Here is a 5,912-nt window from a genome sequence, read left to right on the forward strand (position 1 = left end):
CATGTATGAATGAATACACAGGTAATGGCCACGGTAAATGAATCCGATTTACCCCCCCAGGGGGGCTGGTTGAGAGGCACCTAATGCTCTCAGAGGCTGTGTAGAGGACTTTGTAATGACATTCAGAGCCACTCAAACATTCACATTTATGGCCTCTTTATGTCCTGTGTGACATCCTTCAGTGCAGAAGGCATATGAATGAAGCCCTGTTCCTGCTCCCTTGTGACCGTTAATGTCAGGGGCATGAATTCCATATGAATATTTATGAATGAAATGCACTATCATCCAAGCACCTATACACAATAAGGTACTTACACGATGGATGCCACGTTGTTGTGGAGCATTTTCAATTTGGTTAGTGCCATTTGGCCCACAGATTAACATTTCCAGTCTGTTTTTTGGTTTCTGTGGTGAGATGAACCCAAGAGAAAAAAACAATCCAGTGTAAAATATAATTCATTTACGCATTTCCTAAGCTCTCAGGCAGTTCCATTTAAACTAAGCATAAACAGGTCTCCTCTAATGGTATCACAATGCTAGCCCAATAACTGTTTTACTTACTTTTCACACTATAAGAAGATAACGAGTCTAGAGTAGAGGCAGGCAACGTGCCATGCCATATCAACATTATATTTTATTATGACACCACATCAAAATAAAAAAATTCCAGCAGATTTGTATTCTCATATTCTTAACTTGTTTCCCCCCTCTTATTTTGAAATATTGTATTTCTCATGAGAACATGGTAATGATCATTAGACAGCTCTAGTGTTTGGATTAATATATAGAATCATGTGCCGGGTGTAATTAGTGCACAGATAAGGTGGACTTAATTTATTTGACTACATCAAAAAACATATATTTTAAATGAAAATCCTCTTTCTCATACATGCCAGTGATCACCCTCCCCTGTGCCAATGTTGGCACCCGGGGATAAGGTTGGTATGGTATACAACCGACCTTGGGTCATTGAAACAGAACATAATATTATGCACTAACCCAGGGGTCCTCAATAGGCGGGCCGCGGACCACCTCTCTGTGGACCCTGGGCAAAAAAAAAAAAAAAGGTTTTTATTTTAATTTTAAACTTGACAAAATAAAAGTGTTCTTTCTGCCTCAACACAATACCTCTCATTTGCTGTGAATTTTTGGAGGGGAATATTTGTGAAACATTTTATTTCCATACTCTGCACCCCCGATTTGTATAAGCTTGCCTTGGTGTGACTGTACTAAAAAATATCCGCTGGCCGCTGCGTGGCCCGCGCTGCGTGGCATGGGACCGGACCTTAGTCTTTTTCAAAAATGATTAGTGGACCTTCAGCATTTCTAGTTGAGGACCTCTGCACTAACCCCAGAAACCTTGGCATTATTTTAGATCAGTCTATGCTTTTAGATAAGCATGTTAATTCTGTATCTCACTTGTTTTTATCACCTTCGTAACATTGCCAAACTAAGATCAGTTGTTTCACAGCCGGAGTTAGAAACGATTATCTAAGCATTTGTGTCATCACGTCTTGATTTCTATGTAGCACTGCCACATAATATTCATTAAGGATTTATTTTAAAATGTGGGAGGGACAGAGACACAAACGAGCAGGGAGTCCACGTGAGACCTGATCGCGTTTGCAGTGTAAACTGTCTGTATGCTACAGCTATATGGTGGAATATAGCCAAGGCCACCAACTCACCGTTGACAGGTTTGTGTCCAGCGAGGAGTACTGCTTGTCCGTTTGGAGGACCGTGGATTTACCGTTGGATTTGTTTACGTTCGGGGATCACTACGTTTGGATTAACTTTATTATTTTGGGTTGGAGCGTCATGGAGACGCGTGGCTATTACATGGAACAATACGAACAATAGAGCGAGCGTGCGTGCGTGCGGGAGAGGCCCGGTGCGTGGGGTTCGGACAGCCTACGGACAATATTTAACCTGTCATGAATTCTGTGTAACTGATTGTCAATGAGTTTATATTGCATATAGATAAACTATTTATCTCAGACGTATTTCTGTGTTGGAGTCAGTGGTTTACAAATTACATTGCATGCTACATGGTTGAAACTTATCAATTTTATCTTTAAAGGAGGATCATTACTACCCCGTGATTTTTAGTAACTGTGATAGAAATATCTGACCGTTACAACTGTAATTCTCTTTTTACCTATCTGTCTAAAACCTTGTTTGATCGCCTGCAACTGGTTCAGAACACATACAGCTGCTAGGTTACTGACCAGGTCCAGGAGATCCTGTCATATATATCCAGTTAATTATAGAATAATTTTAAGATTCTTGTTATTACACACCGAGCCCTCCATCCATGACCGTACAGTATGTGCCCAGAAGGTCACTGCGATCCGCCTCCCAGGCTTTGCTGGTTGTTCCTCAGACAAAATTGATAACTAAAGGTGATCGAGCCTTTGCAGGTTTTTCCCCTGCTATGGAATGAGCTCCCCTTCCACCTAAGAACTGTGGATTCTGTGGACATTTTTAAAGGACTTTTAAAAACTCACCTTTTTAGACAGTCCTTAATTTCCATAGCCGGCTTGGTTAATGTTGATCGTTTTATTAAGGGACCAAGAGGTCACGAAGTGACTTTGGTCACTTATTGTTTTTGTGTTTTTTTTTCCTTCTTCTTCTTCTTCTTCTTCTTCTTCTTCTTCTTCTTCTTCTTCTTCTTCTTCTTCTTCTTCTTCTCCTCCTCCTTCTTCCGCCAAAAATAGCTGTTCTGGCTGAACCGTGCAGTCGGTTATTATTATTTTAGATCAGTCTATGCTTTTAGATAAGCATGTTAATTCTGTATCTCACTTGTTTTTATCACCTTCGTAACATTGCCAAACTAAGATCAGTTGTTTCACAGCCGGAGTTAGAAACGATTATCCAAGCATTTGTGTCATCACGTCTTGATTACTGTAATTCTCTTTTTACCTGTCTAAAACCGTGTTAGATCGCCTGCAACTGGTTCAGAACACATACAGCTGCTAGGTTACTGACCAGGTCCAGGAGATCCTGTCATATATATAACACCCGTCCTTGCCTCCTTGCACTGGCTTCCAGTTAACAGTTTGACAGCCGCTAATTGTTTACTCCAGTGTTCCGCCGCTGCATACTACGACATTCCCGCTATTTGTTTAATGCGTTTAATTCTCTGTTTTAAAATAATTGAAAAGAAACAGCGCATTTATCCGGGACCTGATGACGAGGCCGTCGCGTTATGATGACGAAACCGGAAATCAAGTCATCATCTGGGAAATTGAGCCCAATGCAAGTGAACGGGGGGTTTGTTTGGACTACAACTTGCTCTGCACTGTGGTTTCGTTTCGCATTGTCATGGCCGCTGGCTCGTCTCATCATGACAAACCATCGAACCATTTTTTACCGGATTTTCGTGGTTGAAAGCTGCAAATACTTCAGCGTATGCTCCAAAGGTAATAAAACAATGTCGGCAGCGTTGGATATTTGATTAAAATGCGGGGAACGCGTAGTATGGTGTCAAAGTGTTAATTATAGAATCATTTTAAGATTCTTGTTATTACACACCGAGCCCTCCATGGCCAGGCACCTCCTTATCTGTCTGTCCTGCTCCAACCGTACAGTATGTGCCCAGAAGGTCACTGCGATCCGCATCCCAAGCTTTGCTGGTTGTTCCTCAGACAAAATTGATAACTAAAGGTGATCGAGCCTTTGCACCTAAGAACTGTGGATTCTGTGGACATTTTTAAAGGACTTTTAAAAACTCATCTATAAATAAAGTTTACTTTACTTTACTTTACTTTACTTTACTTTACTTTACTTTACTTTACTTTACTTTACTTTACAGTTTAGCAAACACTCCCAGTGCAAGCCAGGTCAGGTACAGTAATACAATTTAAAGGACAACTTTAGTTTTTTTCAACCAAGGTTCATGTTTTAGGTTGTTATTAGACAAAGTAAAAGATGAGTGTTCATTTTTATTATAGTAAATAATAAAAAAAGAAATCGCCATTATATTTTGTAAAAAAAAAAATCATATTTAGCCCCATGGGGGCTCAAATGCCCCCGCCCCCCTGTCAAAAACAGCTAAAATCCCTAAAACGAAAGAAATTAAACGAATGAAAAAAAGATTAACACTCATCTTTTACTTTGTCTAATAACAACCTAAAACATGAACCTTGGTTGAAAAAAACTAAAGTTGTCCTTTAACAACAGGGTCGAGATTAGAGTATTTCCTCTTTTTGAGTGGTGCAACCACTCCTATAGACAGCTACAGTATGTGTGTCCCTGGCTGGCTGGCTGTGTCCCTGGGTCTGAGCACGGAAAAAGCCTATTTTCACCACCAAGCGTTTTGGACGCGAGGCGGCTCGCTAGAACCGGCCCGGCCCCCAGGGCGTGTTCCTGGGGGTCCGGATGTTCCGGGGACCCCCAGACGGTAACTCTGTCATTTCTTGACCGTTTCGGACGCGGGGTGGCTCGCCGGAACCGGGCTGGCACCCGCGGCGCGTTCGTGGGGGTCGCAATGTTCTGGGGACCCCATGGGGACCCCCACACAGATTTGCACCACTCAGTTCACACCGGTGTGATTTTTGTATTGTTTATTCATTTTAATCATTTATTGTTCATAAATGAATGTCCTATTTTATATAAACGCAGAGTGACATTGTAGACTGAAGTGATTGTCATGTAAAGTTAGAAAAGCTGGTGCAAACATAATGAAATGTGTCTTTTTGGTGGTTGTTATGATGGGGTTAGCTAGCCTGCAGGATTTAGATCTTTTCATAGAGCAGTAGATTGGATGTTCCCACACCACACCTCTTATCTTTGATACACATGGATTATAATGTAGTTCCTAGCAACGCAGTGATTCAAAACAAGATCTGACCTTGTGTGCACTGCACTGAACTGAACTGAACTGCAGTGTATGTGTGTGTGTGTGTGTGTGTGTGTGTGTGTGTGTGTGTGTGTGTGTGTGTGTGTGTGTGTGTGTGTGTGTGTGTGTGTGTGTGTGTGTGTGCGTGTGTGCGTGCGTGCGTGCGTGCGTGCACTGTATGTGCATGCATGTGTATGTTGAGTTTGAAGATGTTTGTAAAAAATAAATTAAAGTGTGCATGTATGTGAGATTCTGTGAATGATGTAACTTATGATCACGGTTACATGTTTGTAGATTCCCATTGATTTCTCTCCCACTGAGATAATAATAATAATAATAATAATAATAATAGCTCAAATTTATATAGCGCTTTTCTAAATACCCAAAGCGCTTTACATAGGAACACTAGAAACAGACTTTAATAAGAAAAAAACAAAACAAAGCAAAACATAACAGATACAACACCAGTACAGGGTTAAAAAGATAAAAGGATAAACGAGGGACATCCTATCCAGACCTCAGCTGGGGAAAGCTATCCTGAAGAGGTGGGTTTTGAGTGAGGTTTTGAAACAGAGGAGAGAGGGATCAGCTCTGAGATGGTTGGGGAGTTCATTCCAGAGGTTGGGGGCCGAAACAGAGAAGGCCCTGATACAGTTATTACAGCCTCCTCACATCCTGTCCCGCACCCCGCCCCCGGAGACCTTCCGTCTCTCGTCATAAACAATGAAAGGAAGTGTGTTGCTGTGCATAATCAGTCAGCGTGTGGGTTGTTTTTTGAAATATTGAACACATGAAAAGTATACAAAAATCGCTCCTGACCAGGCGGTCATCAATTTGTCTGTACACGGTCACAATGTGTCTGTGGCAACCTTGCATGTGTGTGTGGCACCTTGCATCACTTGCCAGCTCAGAGATACTCTGGGTACTGTGAATCTCGCTACAGTATGTTTGACTGGTGAAACTGGGAGGGGGGGGGGGGGGGGGGGGGTATAAATGAGTAAAAGTACTCTTTTTCTTCATAAATATACTTCTGTGAAAGTTATGTTGCATTAAAACGACTATGTATCCCGAA

This window comes from Electrona antarctica (genome assembly GCF_951216825.1).
Source record: "Electrona antarctica genome assembly, chromosome: 6".
Taxonomy (NCBI): domain Eukaryota; kingdom Metazoa; phylum Chordata; class Actinopteri; order Myctophiformes; family Myctophidae; genus Electrona; species Electrona antarctica.